Source organism: Zootoca vivipara, chromosome 4 (assembly GCF_963506605.1).
Source record: "Zootoca vivipara chromosome 4, rZooViv1.1, whole genome shotgun sequence".
Taxonomy (NCBI): Eukaryota; Metazoa; Chordata; class Lepidosauria; order Squamata; family Lacertidae; genus Zootoca; species Zootoca vivipara.
In genome coordinates, this window is record NC_083279.1 from 5,624,425 (window position 1) to 5,646,051 (window position 21,627).

Consider the following 21,627-nt stretch of genomic DNA (forward strand, 5'->3'; position numbering starts at 1 on the left):
AGATAGAACGCAGTCCTCCAACTTGGACCACCGCCTGGGACAGAACACAGTGGTTCTTCCCAGGCAACAGTCATTCCCAGCCCAGCTACCTGGGATCCTATAATGAGAGCTGCCAGGTATTGAACCAATGATTTTCTGTATGTAAACATGTGCTCTGCTACTGAGCTAAGGCCCCAACCACCACTCCCGATAAACACACCACACTTAACACTTTGCCTATCTAAAGGGCTACCTTCTAGCCAGTTCAAGTTTTCTATGAAATATGATCTCCAATAATTCTGTGTGCGTAAACACTGAACCAAAGGCTAAATATTGTATGGAATGAATTTAGAGGAGCACAGCAAGCTTTGAGGTTTGCAGCCAATTACCTCCCCTACATTTGGAAGGCAGCTGCAGTAATGATTCCAGAGATTAATGAGCAATCAGTTCTAAATTAAACCAAGAACCTCCATCGAAAATCTCTTTCCCTTCGGATCTGACTTTGGTACACTGGATATGAGTTACAGTACTCAGACATGAGTCACAGTAGTAGACTTTTTCACTTGCTGAGGAATGCTATTAGCCATGAGAAAAATTGCTTCTGAAACATTTCCTTCACATTTTTTCCTATCATTTGTTTTCTTGAGCAATTTGAAGGGAAATGGGCCATGATGAGCTTTGCAGTTTCTGAGACAGTATGCTGAATATGTCTGCTGGTTCTTGATACAGATCCTGCACTCTCCTTTCTGATGTCGGGAGAGATTGATGTTAGAAACTTCTATCAGTTGTCATGACAGAACTAGATGTGGTAGTTAGGCCATGTACTTAAACATGTTTTGCCCTCAATTACGTAAAAAGGGAAGGGTGGGTCTCCATTTTTAACAACAAAGGGGGCATATGGATAGGAAAGTGATTTCAGATATACCCAGGTAAAACTTCCGCACATAGGGGACAAGCTGGAGGTGATGCTATTGGTGCGATGGCTATTGGATATAAGGATTTTAAAAAAATAAATAGCTATGGGAGAGGGTGATTCAGATTGGAAGTATGTTAGGGTGAGACCGGTATGTTGGCTTTAACACTTTCTTCCACTGTAGTTCCTATCCGGATTGCCCCTCCCTTTCACAGTTCTTATATCCATTGGGACAAACGTTTCCTTCTAGATTGGGGCTATAGTGACATAACAGAGTTAAAGCCAGGGCACGACTCCTATTTACCTTTTTAAAATCCATGTAATTACGAACTGCACGAATAAAGGAATAAAGTCATGTCGAGTTTGTTGCACAGCCCACCCCCATTAAACTGCCACTTCAGCTGTCACCCAAATGGAAAATTTCACTCCTTATTGGCCAAGGGCTAAGAATCTTATGCAAATTGGTCTGCTGGCTGTCTACTGAACCTTACAGTTAAAAGGAGGTCTGTAAAGTCTTATTTCAGCAAAAATGCCAATGCAGTTCCCTATATATTTAAGTGACTTCATTCATTTGACTTTAGGGGATACTCAGGGCAACCCTTCAATGCATTGGAAGAATCTGTGAGGGAGACTGGGGGGCTGCCAGGAAAGTGCCTCCCCTTCCTCTTCCCCATCACTGTAGACATGCTCCTAGGACTCACACAATGTTTTGTCCAAGAAAATGTTAACAATTGCCTTCAAGGAAGAATGACTGTTGATTGTTCTAATGGCACATTTTGTTATTACAAGTCAAGATTCCCTTTGTGATGTGATACTAGCAAATAATTTACTCCATTATAATTCAGCACTTGGGTGTATAAACAAGAAAAATGAAGTGGAAATGAGGAGCACATCATAAGCGAGTTCTCGACGCCTTTGCCAGGATGAATGCTCGTCTTATTTTATCACCATCTTGTTAGTGAGATTAGTCTGTTAAATTCAAATAAATGAAAAGTAATGGAAAATGAAAAAAGGAGGCAAAATACCCGTGACACCTCTTAGGAGTTTAATAAATACCGATGTTGCACATTGCTTATTAATTTCCTTGGTTGGATGTAGACACCTTTTTTTAGTGGCAGGCATCATACTGAGGATTTTATATTCTTCATTTCATGCTCAGTCAGCACAGCATGAGATTCTTAATCTCAGGGTTATGGGTTCAAGGAAAAGATTTTGGGTTATGCACAGGATTTCTGCATTACAAGGGGTTGGACTAGGTTACCCTCATGGTCTCTTCCAACTCTACAATTCTATAATTCACACGCATCTGTAATAGAATGTGGCATGGTCCTAAAGCAACTATTATATCACCAGTATAGGCTCTTATTAAGAATACCAGTCTTAGTTTGAAAACAGACCAAAAAAAAAACCAATAGTCCATTGCAATCCCTCCATGCCTTTAGAGAGGGAATAGCTTATTAGACCGTTGACAGCGTGAGAATAACATGACAGCAACACCATTGCCTATGAGACAAACACCAAACTGCTTTTGCAGGTTTTTCAAGCACTACAGAAAGGTGCAAACCTGCGAACGAATACAACTAGTGGTGTGCAAATACTTCCAGAGACATTTTGCAAGGCATCAAACGAGATGCCTCTAAGCAGGATCTGAGTAGTGGATCAGCCCTCTCCCCACTTGCAATTCCTGGCAACTGGTATTTAGAGGCATAATGCCTCCAGGGGACGTTGAACATAGCCATTGTTGCTAGTACAATAAAAGTACAAGACAGTATGGAAATCCAAAGCAGAAAAAATAGTGAGAACCAAAATAAGTAAGAAATGGCTACAGAGCAAACTTGGATGTATAGCATTGAATTTTGTATCTAAAATAGCAAGCAACCTACCAGCCACATATAATTTCTGGAAAGAAGTTTGATCCCACCCACTCATGGTTTTAAACAGTCCCAAGCAGAAGTCCCTGGTCAGTCATTCAGCCTTGTGGGCTGCATTTGGCTGGGGGGGGGACACAAATTTGCTCACAGCTATATCCCTACATGCTGGAGAGTCCATAGCTGCAGTAATTTTGCATATACATGGAATGTATTAATCTTTCTACCCCTTAAAATAATGTTCACTGTGACACAATCTCCCCCCATTACCATGGCATTTCATCATGCAGGGGTTGAAAATGAAGTCATCCCTTCATATCAGCCTAAACTGGGACTTTGGTCCAAATGAATCTGTGGAAATGCAGAAATATAGTCCCAAACTGAATTATTAAATCAAGAGATAAAATCCTCTTAAAATGAAACTTGGGAGACAGAGTGCCGACTGCTTAGGATGCCCTCCCCTTCTTAGCAATGCATTAACTCGTTTTATCTGAAATTGTTCAAAGGCTGTAAAATGGCTATCTTGCTTCTTGTTGCTTAGACAAAAAAAAATTATCTAGGGACACACGAACACATTAGCCCCTAATTGCTGTGACATCACCAGGATAAGGGGCTGCACAAATAGCTATATATTTTTGAGCAATAAAAAGAGATGGAGACAATGCAGCTTGAGAGAGCGCGAGAGCCTACAAATGCATTCCTTCTTCATTTCACAAACGCAAGAAGAACAATTAATCCCCAACCTCAGTTAAATAATGAATCAGGAAATAAGAGGTACCAAGCAAAGCATGTAGGGCTAGGGAAAAGCTGGCAAGTTGGACAAGATTAACCTGGCCTCGTTTCTCTAGTCCCCAGCTACAATCCAGTAGGTGGGATGGCTAGGGATGCTTTTTGAGACTGCACACTCACAGACAGCTCCCACCCTATCAAAACAACTTCCAAAGGGGACTTTCTTCCAGAGTCTTGGAGTAAAGGGCTGCCAATAAAAGAGAGCTTTCCAAAATTTTCATAAGTGGGTGGACTCAAATAAGTTTCATAACCAACATAAAAAATACACCCCCCAAAAAACCCTATACTCCTGACCTATGTTCAGTCATAGAAATTAAAATGTTATATAAAATGCAGCCTGCCACATGGCCCCTCCAGACAACCTGTTTATTGACCTTTCATCCTGATTTGCTTGCACAAAGCTTAAGCAGAGGTAAGAATATATCTGGTATTTATTCATATTCATTCTGATTTGCTTGCAAGGTGTTTCTGTGTCTTCCCATTAGGCATTTGCTCATCCAATACTTTTCAAGGCATCCATTTCCCAAACATATAAAGTCTGGTTCTTTTTTTAAAAAAAAGTGGACTGGTTGCACTATGGCAATGGAGCCCTTTAATTTGCTTTAACCAGTCAACCTTAAAGTTGTGGTATGTGCTTCACTCACTCTCAGAAAATGGCAACAGTCTGAAGGCACCCACTCTAATGCTGCCTACTTTCTGTACACACTGATTATCCATGATTAGAACATCTCATAGGACGGAGCCAACTCCTAGGGGCCAAGATTCCTCCCCCCTGCCCCATAAAATATTTGAGGAGGCTGGGCCTCCCCAAAGTAGATGGCCATTGCCATTCAAATAGTGTGCGTGTACCGCATTATGTGATCAATTATGTGGGGCGGGGTTTACCTCGCCCCCACAGTATTTTATTCAAATTGGCACCCCTGAAAACATCCCAAGCATTTGCTATTGTAAGAGAATGAGAATAAAACTTGCAGAGGGAGAAACAGCAGGCAGGAATGGAGATGTTTAATCCTTCTCCCACCTACCGGTACTGCATTTTGCCACTTGACCAGAATCCTTGCTGTGGGGAAAGGAACTAGGAATGCAGAGGACGAAAGTGGGGTTGGGAATCCTGTGTTTTCTGCCAAACATGGATACAATCTGGGTGTGCCCCAAAATGGGAACTTGCAGAAACCAACAGAAGGTGCATTGCATGGCTTCTAGTCAGAGCACTAGACTCATATATCTATGCTCTCAAAATGACCAAAGAACCTCCTTTTCTGCCAGCAGAGGGAATTCAGGACATTGCTCAAAACTCTCATGCATTTTCACCTATCATTATTACTGCACACCACTGAAAACCTCCTAAGAACATCTCTCTTTTTTTTCTTGATGAGAAAAAGAAATTTGCATCTGATTAATTTGTAAATATTTATTTAGCTTCTCTTAACTATTCTGAAAGAGGCATTTAGAAATCCATTAACCAAGGCCAGTAATTGCAAATGCAGACTGTCCCCCAAACACCCATTAATGCTGTTTCCTTCTGTGTCTCTTCCCCTGCCCCCCCCGCTCCAGTAACACTTTAATTTATCTGTGCCAAGCTTTTGTAGCTCCTCTTGAGGCTTCTGAAATGGGCTCTTTATTCTGACAGAATTTCTTCTGGCAGCTCCATCAGTTCCACAGGCTCCTAACTCTCTCAGCAAGGTAGGGATTCAAAGCTACCCTGCAGTCACTCATATTAATTCCACAGAGAAGTGGCAAATTCAGCTGGCATGGTACTGCCAAGGCTTGAGTGGCATCATTCCTGCTTCAGCTAAATCAGGTTCCTGTGGGGAAAGATCACTACCACAGTAGTGAGGAGTGCTGCTGCTAATCTCCTCTAACTGCTGTTGACCTATTGCTGCCATCCCTTCCCAAGTATATAATAAATCAAGCACTTTTTTTACATGAAAAATGAAGTAATTACTCAGTGAATTCAATGGCTAATTGCACTCCAGAACCTCTGGGAGATATGGGACAAATCTCTTGTCAGATTTCAAAATAGCTGGAAAGGGTATAATGAAGTTAATAACGCCTTAAAATGGTGACAGTTTGAAGAGGCTCTGAGAAAACACACCATTTATTGCCGCAAACGGATTCCGCTCACTTCCTGCTAGTCCACCAAATTCATAGCACTAAACAGAGAGGGAATATTACTTACTTGTTTAGTCTTTTTTTTTTTTTGCCTGCCCTTCATCACGTGACCCCAGGGTGTGTTCCAAGGTGTTTAAAGCAATTCACAATAGTAAGATAAATATTCAGTATTTGCTATTTATTATGTCATCATAAGGAGCAACAAGAAATGGCAAGACCTCACATTCTAATGGTGAGTAAAGAAAGAAAAAAATAGGATCACACTAACTATGCAAATGAGCAGGTGGAGCTAATGGGAACCTTCTGGATTCTCCATAGTGTTTGGGATCGCCAAGGCATTGCTGTTATTCCAGTGGTGCCCTTGAATGTGTCAGTTAATATTCCCCCATAAAAGTGAATGGTTGGCATTCACTTCTATGGAGTCTTATAAAGCAATCCCATTGGGTGTCTTGCTGGAGTGTGAGGGAAAACTGGAAAAAGCCTGCCCTCTATAGTAAGAGAATATTTATGGATAACATACGTAAAAATCAAATTAATATTCTATTATAAAGTGAATAACCTTGTAATTTAACACAAAGGTTGTTAAAACAGCCAACTGAAATCCACCAGCTTACTATTTGATTCTTATTGAAACATTATCCATATTGACTGAAGGCTGTGTGTGTGTTGTTTTACATGAATCAGTGGAAACTACTTTTGATTATGGAACTATTTAATTGTTGCTGTTAAAAGAGAGCGTCAAAAAGTGCTTGCAAATGACATTCATACAGTTTATCTTTAAATGTCCAGCACAACCGGGGCTCCTACAGGCTATTCATCAGGGAATTCTAAAGCTGCTACAAGGACAGCTTCTCTCTCTCAATTCTCTGAATGCTTTTTAGTGCAGTTGTAGAATTCTCCAAGGAAGAACCTGAGGGACTTGAAACACCTTGGCCATTTAAACCAAATTATATTATATTTTTACAGACATATTTGTTACATGCCTGTGTGTGTTTGTATGTTTGTGTGTGTGCTCGTAATAAAGGGGAAATTCAATTTGGTTCTGCTGAAAATGAAATGGAAAAACTGATTAAGTTGTCTCTTTTCTCCGCCACCATGTTGTATTTCCCAGAGGTGATGTGTGGGCCTGATCAGAATTACTGTCTGTCTCTCTCTCTGTGTGTGTGTGTTATAAAGCACTCCTTTCTTCCTAGCTCTTAGTCTAGAAACACCCTAATAACAAAGATAACTTTGTATGCTGAGTAGGGTATCATAATTGAAATTGTGATTTAGCTGCATTGTAGTTTACACACTGGGGAAAGTATGAAACACAACCTTCCAAACGACATCACTAGCTGGTTGCCTTTTGAAGCATTTGTGTGAAAACAAAGATTTAGAATTGCTTTCTTCTACCTTGCCCTTCAAGCCCTGTAGTACTGCTTCTTCTTTTAATTTACTTTGTCTCTACTTATTAGCATGTAAGCAATGTCCTGTGCTCCCTTATAAAGGACATCTTTAAATCACATGAGACGCTGAAATGAAAAACTCGACCTTGTCTTAAACACAGCTCTGCACCCTTTGAACCCCCTTTGCCTTGAATTCCTAGCATATCTCTGGTTTCAGGCTCAGGTGGTAATAAGACACTGAGTTCAATAGACAATAACACACCGAGTCCGACCCACAAAGGTTAAATTGAAATTGCTGAAAGAGAGCTGTTCTACTTCTCCATCCTTTGAGAGGGACAGAGGGTGAATTTCTATCTCACTGTCATACACCTCAAAACAAGCATCCTTATCTCAATGGGTTACCTTCTTAAGCTCTTTAAAAGTTATATATGGAAAACCTGAAATAAGCCGATTAGTCATCGTTGTTTGCAACCAGATATCAGCACACAATAAGGATGAAACATCACCAAGAATAGAAAAGAAGGGGAAACGAACAAAAAGGGCAGTGGGCTGTCAAGTTTTGAAATTATCAGATATTTATCATGCAAAGGTCAAGAAATGCCCATATATTGACACATACACACGCGTTCCACTCTAGCTAGTAATGTGGGGTTTCCCCTGGTTACATAATTGCAAAAAAATAAAAACAAAAGTAACAGGCAACCCTCATTTTAGAACATGCATGCATGATCTTTCCTAATCATTTGGGCCATTTCAAGGGGTCTTCCCTATGACCAATATTGAATATAAAATGTTTGAAAGTACTGAACAAGTAACTGGTATCAATTAGATTAGATTTTTTTAAAAAAATGACTGATCTATATACTTGTCAGGCCTGCTTTCCCTTCCAAATGTTGGTTGGATCAACAAAAGTGCTTCAGGTTAACCCAAAAATGTGAAGGTATTTTCGACTCTTTAAAATAGCAGGTTGCCACAACACCTCAGAAACTGTTCTTTACATTTCCCCTCAGTTTTAAAGGTCCCTGCTACGTGAGACTTATCCAAGTGTAAACGCCACACAATTAACAATTAAACAAAAGATGGACTGTTGGTGTGAGCCCACTGGATTGGTTCAATAATATTGGTCAGGGTTAGACTGATGCAGAAAAAGTTGTCTGAATATACCCACTAGAATAGGAAGAATGCTTTTCTAGAAAATGGGATGATATATGATGTCTTTCCTCCTTATTTCTGAGCAAAAACTGGCTCCAAACCATTGTTGAATAAAGTGACTATGGCTATGGCTAGGGGGTTCAGAGCGCTCTCAAATGACTCATTTATGGGGTTGATGCTTGGAGAGGGTTCCGAAAACCAGACTTTGTATCATGAGAAGAAATCCTCTAGATCAGGCATCCCCAACCTTTGGCCCTCCAGATGTTTTGGACTACAATTCCCATCATTCCTGACCACTGGTCCTGTTAGCTAGGGATCATGGGAGTTGTAGGCCAAAACATCTGGAGGGCTGCAGGTTGGGGGTGCCTGCTCTAGATCCACCTTTCAGTTGCCTTTCCCTTCACTGACAGCGATCTCCCTCTGAGACAGACAATGCTGTGTGTTTGCAGACACAGAATACTTTAATTGAAAAAAACTACAGTGGTACCTCTACTTACGAATAACTCTACTTACGAATGTTTCTACTTACGAATGGAGCTCCGTCTGCCATCTTGGATGCAGTTTAGATAGGATTTTTTCTACTTACGATTTTTTTCTCCCAATGCATTCCTATGGGATTCGACTTTCTACTTACAAATTTGTGTTTGGAACGCATTAAATTCGTAAGTAGAGGTACCACTGGAACCTGAAATGGCTATTCAAAATCACCACTGCCAGATAGATGGTGAAACCTGGTAGCTGTTTCAGATTTTGAAATGGTTTGTCTGGTCCAGAGGGGCCTTAGCATATTGGGGCAGAGGGAGGCTTCATAACTTTTCTCCATTTTAAATCTTTCTAAACAACAAAAACAATAAAAAACTAAATAAAAAACAAAACTACCCATGTATTCCGGTGTATAAGACGACCCCCAACTTTCCAAGTTAAAATATAGTGTTTGGGATGCACTCACCGTATAAGAAATACGACCTGGCGTATAAGACGACCCCCGACTTTTGAGAAGATTTTCCTGGGTTAAAAAGTAGTCTTATACGCAGGAATATACAGTATTTAAAATACCCTGTCAGAGCAGTCCTCCTCTCTCCACACACACACCAATTCATAAGTAAAACTAACACGCCACTGGATTCCCATGTGCCACTAGAATATTTTGCTCCAGGCACAATACTTTAAAATCTGGAGGAGACAAAGCTTACTGCTGCCCCCAGGAGGTGATAGCTTGAAACAGATTTCAAATTGGCAGGCGGTTGGGAGAAGGAAGCTCCACCACCTTTTATTCTGGTGAGAACTTTCCGAATCAGAAAGAATGCTTTGTCTCCAATCCCTGTGTGTGTGTTTTGGAGGGACCATACCAGGTTTCTAGAGCAAATCTCAAACCCTGGCAAAAGGAAACCAACTCCAGTCTAGAACAAAAGTCTGTGTGTCTTCTTTTAACCCCTCTGGTGTCCCGTAGATTGATAAATTGGTTGTCTGTATAATATAAAGTGGGACCCCCCAATTTTTAGCTGTAAACCTATTTAGCCTTACCAATCTCCTCAGGAATGTCTCTGTTCTTTTGTCCATTACTTGCACCTGGGGCCTAGGACAATGTTGCCCCCAGTCAAAACCAACCAGCTGCTCATTTTCCTCATAACTAAACTGCTCTCTGTGTTATTTTATGACAGACTCTCCCTCTTAATGGTTTTGTGTTTGCAACTGTTCTGCGACATAGGAGTAGCCTGCAGTAAATGGCATGGGGGGGTAGCCTACAGTTGCATGCAGAATTCTTCAATAGGTGATAACTCCGCTTCCAGTCTACTATAAAAATAGCAGGAATTTTATGCTACAGCTGATTTGAATAGATTTCAGCATAGCACTGCTCTTGAGGATTTGGGGTACTATTATATATTCTACAGGCAACCAATTTTAAATCCTCACATTGGATGTAACCTGAACTGATTCTGCAGCCCTAGAAAGCAAACAGACTAAGGGTAAAATCCTCCAATACTTTACTATGAATGTATTCAAATGCAGCAACAGGGTATGGTAATACGTTTATTAAGAACAACTAAATTGCCACAAAGAACTGGGGTATTGAGTTCTCCACAACTCTTTATCACCCTGGATATTAAGTGGTGGGAGCTGGACATGATGGGAAAACCACAAAGTCAGCAGTTTGCAACATTCTTAAGAATACCGCATGACTGGGATAGATGGGTCAGTAGAGCATGAGACTCTTAATCTCAGAGCTGGGAGTCCGAGCCCCACATTGGGCAAAAGATTCCTGCATTCCAGGGGGTTGGTATAGATGACCCTCATGGTCCCTTCCAACTCTACAATTCTGTGAATCCATGAAGTGCGGGATGCGTTAAACTGATGCAAAACAGAAGGTGCCAAACATAACAGATACAAAAGTGGAAGATTACACCACTGATAATAAGAAGACAAACAAACAAACAATAATGGCTATTCCCACATTGAAATTATAAAAGACAGGGTTAAATGTTGCACAGTATCATAAGGGGCATAAGTCACTTTCCCTTGTCTTTCACAACTACACATAGATTATCTTAGTTTCCAAATAGCTTAAGCAAGATATTGTAGCACATTCTTCATTTATGAACATATCACACTGAAGAAGAGCCATAGCTCAGCAAGTGGTGTACATGTTTTACATACAAAAGGCGTTGGGTCCATTCTCCAATAGCTCCATTATGGTAAAAGAATCTCAGCCTGGCAGCAAAGCTATCTACCAGGAGTTACAGCAGACAGAGGAGGCAGCTTCATCAGCTGGTCAGAGACTGACCAATTTATTAGTATTTTTCATTGTAGACTTAATATGCTCAACACGTTGTCTGTTTTATTTAACCTGCTGCTATGAAAATCCTTTCTGCGAACTGCTGAAGAGTTCATTTTGCTAATCCTCTAGGAGAAGTTTGTCAGATATTCTAAGTACTGGCTCCAAGCTATTGGATGGCTTTGAAAAGAAAAATATTCATTGGATCAATAATTAATCAGTGTTTTCTGGGGCAATGGGTTTTGCTGTGGGTTTTTTAGGGGGGGAAACAAAAGAAAACCTTGTTAACTTTACCTGGCCTTGGCAAATGAGGTTAGAAAACCTGCTCCAGGAAGAATATTTGACTTTTAAGTGTCTGTTTGCTTTTAGGTTAAAAGTTCTGAACATCCTATGACAACACTGTATTAATCTGCCCTCCTGTAAAAACATTGCTGCAGTAGTTGTTTCCGAACATTATTTAATGGAAAGATTCAGAGGCTTTTGAATGAGTGGAGGGATGCAAATCAACTCCTTTGCAATGATCACAGTCTTGAATTCCATGCACAATTGTGGTCTTCTTTCACGGATCCTGGAGGTCCATTCTTAACCTGAAACCATTCTTAACTTGAGGTACCACTTTAGCTAATGGGGCCTCCCGCTGCTGCCACCGCATGATTTCTGTTCTCACCCTGAAGCAAAGTTCTTAACCCGAGGTACTATTTCTGGGTTAGCGGAATCTGTAACCTGAAGTGTCTGTAACCCGAGGTACCACTTTACTTACATCCCAGAATTGTGATTGCATATTAATGATATAGCAGATTCTGACCCAGGTTACAGCAATAAATTTGTGTATTGTTATAAAATCATATTGGGGGGGGGTGTTGCAGGACACCATTACTAATGAACAGAGAGGGGTGACCGAATCTGACAGCTGCAGTTACCCATAATCCCTCGCAACACCACCTTCTTCACCTCTGCTCCACTCCAGAGACCCGCACCCCTCCCGCTCGGATGCAACCCTGCCCTAAGGATCAGCACATGCACACATTTCCACATGACTAGCAAATTCCCTGTCAATGGTATCTCATTCACAATGGAAGACTCCTCTGAACAAAAGACAGTGATCAACTCTTATGAAAATGTTAATTTCTCTTTGTGTTTAGGAATTCACACCTGGGAGGGGTGATAGGAGGACTAGGAGAGGTGTCAAAAGTGCTCAGATTTCTACCTTGAACCCTCCTTTTTTGTGAGGTATTGATTACATAGCTGTGATGTAGGAATGATGTATTGGGGGCGTTTCTTGGTGATGGGGAAACTGATAAAAGTGGAGGTTCTCTTTTGTTCTGGGTTCCTTCCTTGTTCTCCTGCGTGAGGAGAAGGACCCTGTTGCAACAGCAAACAAAGGCTTTGCTTCTCTAACTTCTCTGGTTGGCCTCAGTTATATATTCTCCGACCGATGGAGAACCCAATAAGGCTCTTGTGTACCCCATAAGGGAATAAGAGCAGATTTTTGCTTAGAACAGTATGTAATGAAGGACAAATCATAGACATCTTTTGTCCTGGCTTTAACTGGTTTCATTATTTTTTGGTGCCTGTAAGCTGCCTTCAGAACCTGGTTCTAGATTAAAGTATATATGCTTTATATGTAAATGCATGAATGAATAAATAAAATAGGGATTGTAGATTCAGCTGTAAGGTCTAGAAGCCTTCATCAAACAATCATGTTAGGCCTCAAAGCGGCAGACTTTGGTAACTTTGCGCCCTGAACACGGACAAAGTTTGCCCCCCTGCAAATTTGAGTTGTTGTTTAGTCGTTTAGTCGTGTCCGACTCTTTGTGACCCCATGGACCAGAGCACTCCAGGCACTCCTGTCTTCCACTGCCTCCCACAGTTTGGTCAGACTCATGTTGGGAGCCTCGAGTAGGTACCCATAGGGTTGTTGCTGTTATCTCCCTCTTTTTGGCACCCTGTGTGGGGGAACCACCAACAGTACTGGGAATTAACAAAGTAGCAAATGTATAACTGTAGCCAGCATACAAAAACAGTCCTTTCACCTGATGCAGATTTGACTCCATCATCATGATGCACTTGAAACAATACTTTTAAATTAGATGGACCATTCTGGAATTCATGTCAAATACAAATAGATAAAAATCAGTGTTCTTTGGTGATATAAACAGTGTGTGTTGAGAGAGAGAATTGCAGAGAGCTCCATTGCAGAGAGCTCCTTTCCCAAGGACTGGAAGACCTTCAGTTAGTTCCTTCCAGGCTCATTGCTGGTGGACAGGCACTTAACTGCCTGGGCTCCCTGGTGTGGAGTCATAGCTGCCAAGTCTCCCGTTTTCCCTGGGAAACCCCCGTTTTTCCAGCTGTCCCCAGCCGGAAAAAAAACAGATTTTTTTTTTGTTTTTTCTGGTGCGGCGGCCATTTTGGAACTGGGCGGAGCATGCTCAGAAGCGACTTTTGAAGCTGCTCTGCCCAGTTCCAAAATGGCTGCAGCATGACTTCTGGTGCGGCAGCCATTTTGGAACTGGGCACAGCAGCATCAAAAGTCACTTCTGAGCATGCTCCGCCCAGTTCCAAAATGGCCGCTGCGCTACTTCTGGTATGCTACTTTTGGTCCGGTCCCTTATTTTTCAGAGAGGAACTTGGCAGGTATGTGTGGAGGTTCAGGGGTTATGCAGGTCCATCTGGTTTCCACTGGTATCATTTGTTCTGCTGGTGTGGTGCCTTGTGGGAGTAAAGGCTTATGCCGCTGCTCAGCATGGGAGTCACAATATACAGTATACAGTTACATGTAAGAAATAACCTGCTGTCCATAATTCCTCTTAGGAGGGCTGATAACAGGCAGGCAGCTTATATTGTAGCAAATGAAGTACTGCTAGCTGATACAGATCCATGCATGGCAAAAGCCACACAGTTCTACCCAGTCTCTATCTCATTAGCATAACAACAAACACGATGGAGTCTGCTTGGCCAAAGCCCTCAGTGGGCAGCAACTCTAGCTTTGGAAATCTGGACTACTTTTACCTTGATCCATAGGGCTATTGGAGACCAAGTGTACTCTGTCTTCCTTGCTTACATTTTAAGGTTACCAATTATTCTCTTACTAGATATGAATACTGTAAAGATTAACCTATAAGAGACAGGAGCAGTTATTTTAATTAAAATAAATGAATGCTTTAGCCTGGATCTCTTTGATCATTGCCTTGTTAACAAACTGAATAACAATGAAGTCTTTGAAATGCAAAACCTACTGGGATTTGTATAGCTAGCAATGGCCAAACTATAGCTAAAGAACCACTAATCCGATGCATCTTTTTTTCCTTCTTTTTGTTTCTGCTGTTATTTTTTGTACTCAGTTTTATCTTAAATGTAAATGTTATCCAGTGCAGTTTTACATTAAACAGCATCAACACCTTTTTAAGTCCTTTGTTACTGTCAAAGGCTAATCTGCTTTCCTTTTTATCCTTCTTTTTTCCCTGCCTGACAAGGGGACAGAGCAGCATTGCGTGAGGAAAGGTGCAACAAAATGAGTTGGTTGCTCTCGCTCATTAGTGTCACTGTGGTTGTCTAGGTGAAAGACAAAGGTGTGTGAACAGGAGCATTACTATCCTAATGACACAAGAACACTCTACAGAAATTTGCCTTTTATCAGCTTCGCCACTTACTTGCTGTTCCCTCTTAAAAAAAGAAATACTATATAGAAGAAGACAGAGGCAAACAATGGCCTACTCATAAAAGCAACATTTTGTTAAGGGTTTTTCTTTCTTCTCTCCCTGGGAGCTTTGCGCTCAGTACTTGGAGATGCTTACATTTTGAGATCTTGAGATCTTGAGATCACAGGACAAGTTCTTTATAATTTTTCCCCCTCACATGGAGTTCAGTGAACTTTCAGCTAGATGTAGATTCAGGAGTACAGTGCAGGTGACAGCAGAAATTGCTGCTGATCAATTAAGACACACACTTCTTTAAGGGTTTTTCTGTTCAGAAAGAAAGGCAAATAAGGCCATGATACTGGTATATAAATTCATAAAAATGTGGGAAGAGGAGATAGAGAGAAGTGTTTTCCCCTCCACATTCTCATAGTAGAAAAACTGAAGGTTGCCCATGTGAAGTTCATTTGTAGCAGATTCAAGACAGACAGAGGCTTGGACTTCGCGAGGTCACTTAGGCATGGCCACAGAAGAGAACACAGATTTGCACATGCCATTTTATATGTATAGATGGGGGGGGAACACATCACTATAGTGAGGGAGTCTGCTCCACTGTCGCCCTGCTTAGGTGCTATATAATAATAGCAATGCCTGTTGTCTTTGTCCATGAAGCTGAGGCTCCAATACTTTGGCCACCTCATGAGAAGAGAAGAGAAGACTCCCTGGAAAAGACCCTGATGTTGGGAAAGATTGAGGGCACTAGGAGAAGGGGACGACAGAGGACGAGATGGTTGGACAGTGTTCTCGAAGCTATGAACATGAGTTTGACCAAACTGCAGGAGGCAGTGCAAGACAGGAGTGCCTGGTGTGCTCTGGTCCATGGGGTCACGAAGAGTCGGACACGACTAAACGACTAAACAACAACAAATCATAGCAATAATGTTATTATTTATACCCCACCCATCTGGCTAGGTTGCCCCAGCCACTCTATGTACCGGTATCTACTGTGTTGATGAAAGCAGGAGGAAGGAGTGAGGCCATGAACCACCCACAGCATCTCCTACTACTCATTTCCAGACTTGGGCACATGCCGTGTGAACCATTTTAGGGAGTGGGGGCTCTTGTTCCTATAGCTGTCCATGGGAAGGCTTCCACAGGATCTGGAAATACAAACAACCAGGGGTCCAGATTCCATGGAAGCCTTTGTTTGTATAACTACTCCCACAAAAGCCCCCTCTTTACATTCTGTACACGTGGACATCAGGGGAGGACCTGGACAGGAGCCTGTGACACCAGGACACAGCTACTTGCTGTAGCATTCTTCCTTTTCCCATGTTCACCATCCCAAGAGCTAGCAGCCTATAATATCCACTACAGTGGTACCTCTAGTTACAAACTTACGGTAATTCGTTCCAGAGGCCCGTTCTCAACCTGGTCTGAAGCTATTCTTAACAAGAGTCGTGCTTTCGCTAATGGGGCCTCTTGCTGCCGCTGCGCTGCTGGCACACAATTTTCATTCTCACCCTGGGGCAAAGTTCTCAACTCAAGGTACCATAACTCTTCCAGGTTAGCAGGGGAGAAGGGAGACGTCCCTTCTAGCCGGCTGGCTGTGGGGCGGGCGGAGGAAAAGCCAGCCAAACGCTTTGCGCGGCTCTGGGGCTTTCCCTCCACCCGCCCCATAGCCAGCCAGGGAGAAGGGAGACGGCACCGGGCGGCGGGCAGCGGGGCAGGCTGGCCAGCGCCCCTGCTTCTAGGGGGGGCAACTGCCCCCTCCTGCCCCCTGCCTACGCCCATGCACACACAGCTGCCAGAGAGTTAAATGAAGGAATCAATGGGAACACAGACCAACATTCTGCTGCTCTCCTTCCCTCTTATTTATGTTATTCATTATAAAATTGAACTCTAGAGCTCTTGCATATATTATGGGCTGATTTTGCTACATGAAAAGTGCTCTTTGGTAGATGTCAGCTCATACTACCATCTTCCCTTGAATCTTTGGAGAAAAAACTAAAACACAGTCTGGCCACAGCCAGTAGTTTAGATAGGTTTCATAAAAAGATTATGTAAAACTCAACACTTATTAGCCACCATAGTCAAATGGAAGTTCCATGTCAAGAGGCAGAATATCACTTGCCATTTGCAAGAAGGCAGAGGCAATAGAAAAATTATGCTGAACTAAATAGACTTTTGGTAAGGGCTTCTTATATTCTAAATATAAGCACAAATGCAATTTTAAAACCCGCTCCAAGATACTATTCCTGGAATCAATAAGGATAAATATCATGATAAATTCACCAACTAAAAAAAAAAACATAAATGCAGTCAACAGGTCCAACAGTTAATGTCAAGAACACTGGCAGGTTAGGGGCAAAATTCCTGGCAAGGCTGTGTTTGCAAAGTTGGTAATTTCAGCTGGAAATTAAATTTGACCTGAACCACATATCAAGCTGTCAGTTCCATTCACCTAAATTAAATGTAACCTACGCTGCCGGAACAATGAAAATCAGCAAATTAGTTATTAGGCATTTCTTACACAGTCACTAAAGCACTTTCAGAAAACTCTTGAGGCTAATCTTATATGGAAAGCCACGAAGGACATCGCTTAAAAGTATATGTGTGGCTGCTGCATTGATGACAGTTGTCAAAGGAAGCAGCGAGAGAGCCTGAAAACTTTAACTACATTTCACCTTCGTAAGAGCAATTAATCTCTATTCCCACAGGAGCAACTAAGAGGAGAAAAAGGAACGCAGGACTCCCTTTGGGGGGAGGGGGCAAAATAACTGCAGCACACATTAAAAATGCAAAAGGCCATTAGGGGTGATTAAAGATTAATTCTTTGTCAAAAGACAGGACTTGGGATCATTAAAGGTCATGACTTTAGCCTTAATTGTTTGGCTTATTGTTTTTATTTAATTAGCTTACTTTAATGAGTCTTTGGTTATTGATGTCTGGGTCACTGGAATATTAACCAAGATGAGGCTCTCGTTGGCTGGCTTTGGTTCGACAAAGAATGCAGAGAGAGCACAACAGAGAATAGGGAGCAGAAGCAACATGGCAGCTGTAGAGAGAGAAAACTGGCATGTGGAGAAATCAATTGCCCATTTTAGATCTTGAAAATAATCTGTACCAAAATACATTCCTTCAACAGCCGTGCAAGATAATTCAAAATATTTTGATATATTCTAGAAAAGGTGTGGCAGATCTGCATACCTCGTTTGTTTTTTTAAAGAAATGGTTCTCCTAAAATACAATCCCTTGGGAAATTGTCTGGCAGACTTGGGTCAAAACTAGATGAGATGAAGAAGATAAGAGAAATAATCAGAATTCATTTCTCTCTAAATTTTGACAAACAGCAAGGTAGGGTAAGGGGCTGATGTGAAAAAGAAGCTAAAAGGGGATAAGTTGCCAACAGGAAGACCACAACATGAGCACAATGGACCTCTGCTGCTCATGTTACCCAGCAACTGGCATGCAGTAACATACTATTTCTTGTATTAAGGATAATATAGCCATCACAGCTCATTGCCATTGATAACCTCACTGGACTCACAGTCCTGAAAGAGGAGGATTTAACCCTTTGTGCTTGTGCCATTTTCCTGATGGAAAGCACTCCCCAAAGCTGCTTTTTGCCCCAACCGGCAGAACTTAACATACAGGCTATGTCCACAAGAGTTTTCCCTAAGATGGCAAACAACAGCTTGCTAGAACGGATTTGCATTGGGAAAATGGTACAGGGGGAAATGTTACACCCCATCCCAGGTTGGATCCGGTCTCAGTGATCCTGCTGCTTTGTACTTAGTCAGCTAATTATATCTTTGATCAGGATAGGCTCCTTCAAGATGATAAATGAAGAATCAGGATGTCTGTCTAAATCTCAGAACACTTTCTGCCTGGAAATGTCTTCATTCAATGGTACTAAGAGTAGCTTCCAAGTACGTCTAGCTGCTGGTGTTTGGGGGTCAGTCCTGGCTAGGCAAAAGCACAAAATGAAATCAACTGCTAAATAAAGGCTTTCCATGCTCTTGATTATAGCATCCCCTGTTAAATCTTTAACAGGCTACCCAAATGCTTTCAGCAAATGTTGAAACATGTACAAAGAGATTAAAATCAAACAGGGCAATTCTTTCAGAGATGTGCTGGATCTAACACAATATACGACACAAGACAAAAAGCCCCCATATGACTTCTTAGCAAAGCATTTGACACAGATTTACATGTCTAATCTACAACCAATAGTCTTGCAACAAAGTACACCTATAATTAGTTCGGAACCTTTGGATCTTTAGTATTTAGGGGTCTTTAATTTTGATTTACATCCTCCTTTTCATGGAAGTTCTTCCAGTCTCATTCTTTCTTATTTCATTTCTGAAAATCTACATTCCTTTAAAATCATTGCTGGAGACAAGTAAGTAACTCATGTCACTTTGGTTATTAAAATATAGATATATCCTACTTGATGTATAATATATAAGTAATAAATTATAGAACAGTTTATCTCATATTGAAATCTCAGAATCAAAATATCAATACCTTAGCTTGTCAGTATTTCTCAGTGTTTTTAACACTGCTTTGAAAATTAACTTATTAAAGACAAAATGATGAGTTTCAAATAAGTATCAATCTGGTTCCCCATTTCATTACTGGAGGTCTAAGACATCAGAATTTCAGAGAACAGTTATATATTCATGAGATTAGAAACTTCCTGAGAATACTTATGACATAATCCTTTCTCTTTCTTTCTTTCTTTCTTTCTTTCTTTCTTTCTTTCTTTCTTTCTTTCTTTCTTTCTTTCTTTCTAGAATCTATCAAGCAACAACCATCTCAAACCGTGGCAGCTTGCAATACTATGACCAAATCTAGTAATTTTAGTTTAGACTCAAAACTATTTGCTGAGTTAGAAGAACCTGTTAGTGTGTGTGTGAGCTTCTCTTATCCTCACACACTCAGCGTCCCGTTACTAAAACTTGTTGATACAATGGACCATAAGATATAGCTAGGAGTGCTTGTTTCTACTTTTCCCCCCTTGGAGACAAGCTAAACCTACCACAAAGATGCACAAAGTTTAAAGTACACAGCCCTGGGAATTAGCTATGAAGCTTCTATTACCAGTAATGGGAATTCCATGGCTCATTCCCCAACACAGCACTGGAACCAAGCCCTATTTTCTCCTGATGTTTTTTTAATTGATAACCACATGCTGGCCAAAAGGCTTGATTAGATGTTGCTCTGATTGCTATGCAAGGCCATGATACATTTTTGCTGTGTGTTTTGTTCGTTGTTATAACTCCCATTCAGTCATAAAGCAATTACAAACCCCCACAGTGTTTAATATCCACAAAGCAAGCATATTCTAGCACGAGAGCAGAGCCAGCATCAGCACCGGGTATCCTTGGGCATCTGCCATGGCCCAGGGACCCTGGCAAAGCCAGCCATCAATTGCCCAGAGAATGGGTATTTTAATTTCCCATCATAAAACGAGCATTAAAATGGTGGATACACTTAGCCACCCAACACAGCTTGAAATAAAGATACACTACTCATCACTGCCAGGTAAGCACAACCCGATTGACTGACAGAGAAAGGCAATGGTGCCAAATATTGAGGGGCAGGCTGCATAATGAACCACATGACATGACACACACACACCCATGGATGAAGCCCCGCATTAGAGAACCACAGCCAAATATTTGACTTGTTTTTCCTCTATTGATTCATTCCAGCCCCAATCCATCCATAATACTTGTTACCTCTCTTTTCTTATTCACTCCTTATCAGCAGCAGAATATACTAGACCCCTCCAGATCTTGTGTGATCTAAAACCACTGAGCCTAGGGCTTGCTGATCGGAAGGTTGGTGGTTCGAATCCCCACGACGGGGTGAGCTCCCGTTGTTCGGTCCCAGCTCCTGCCAACCTAGCAGTTTGAAAGCACGCCAAAAAAAAGTGCAAATAGATAAATAGGCGGGAAGGTAAACACTGTTTCCATGTGCTGCTCTGGTTTTGCCAGAAGCGGCTTAGTCATGCTGGTCACATGACCTGGAAGCTGTCTGTGGACAAACGTCGGTTCCCTAGGCCAGTAAAGCGAGATGAGCGCTGCAACCCCAGAGTTGTCCACGACTGGACCTTACGGTCAGGGGTACTTTTACCTTTATTAAGTGTGATGACATTGAGCAAGACCATGGCTCCATCTCCTGGCTGTCACACCTTGAGCACAACATATGTGAGGATGAAGCTTATGGGTGAACAGCGTAATGTGTGTTGGCTTTAATGTGATTGGAACCCTTGTGTGATTGGGGAACATAGGCTTCCTCTTGGCAAATATTGTGCTAAATGTGCAACAGGAATGCAACCAGGAGGCACAGTCCAACTTGCCACCTGAAGAGCACTAGTATTTTCTGCCCTTAGGCTCAGCCTCTCTTTCTCTGTAGTTCTTCAACTTCCTTCCACACTCCTCTTGCTCTTAGCCCTCTGCTTCCTCCACTTATCATTCCTTATGATCCCTACTTCTCAGCCCACCATGATTTTTTCCTACTACTGTGATTTGGGGGCTCACCTTCTCACATCCTCTACCTCCCATTACCACATTCCACTTTCCTTCCAGCTGAGATTAAGCATATCCACTTCCCATTGAACTTCAGGCCCCTAACAAAGCCTTTTCGTTTTCAGGAGGCAATTTAGGGGGCTTTCTCTGTTTTTATGATTAATTTGAATTGATTTTCTTTTTATGTCCACTGATTAGAGGGTCTGGTAATTAAGTGGTATATATAAATACCTTAAATAAAACAAAGACAATAACATATTTTTAGCCACCTGTCTTGCTCTTCTGCCAGTGCTGTGAAGTCTTTCCTGGGCCTTGCACCAAGTTGTATCAAAAAGGTGCAAAACCAATACTTTACACTACATCAGTTTTACATCAATTTTTACTTCACATGAACATTCAGAGAAGACATAATGACCTTGTTTGCCTAGAACAAAATGTTCAGACAAGAAGAGATTTGATATTCAATTAAGGTGTAAATTGTA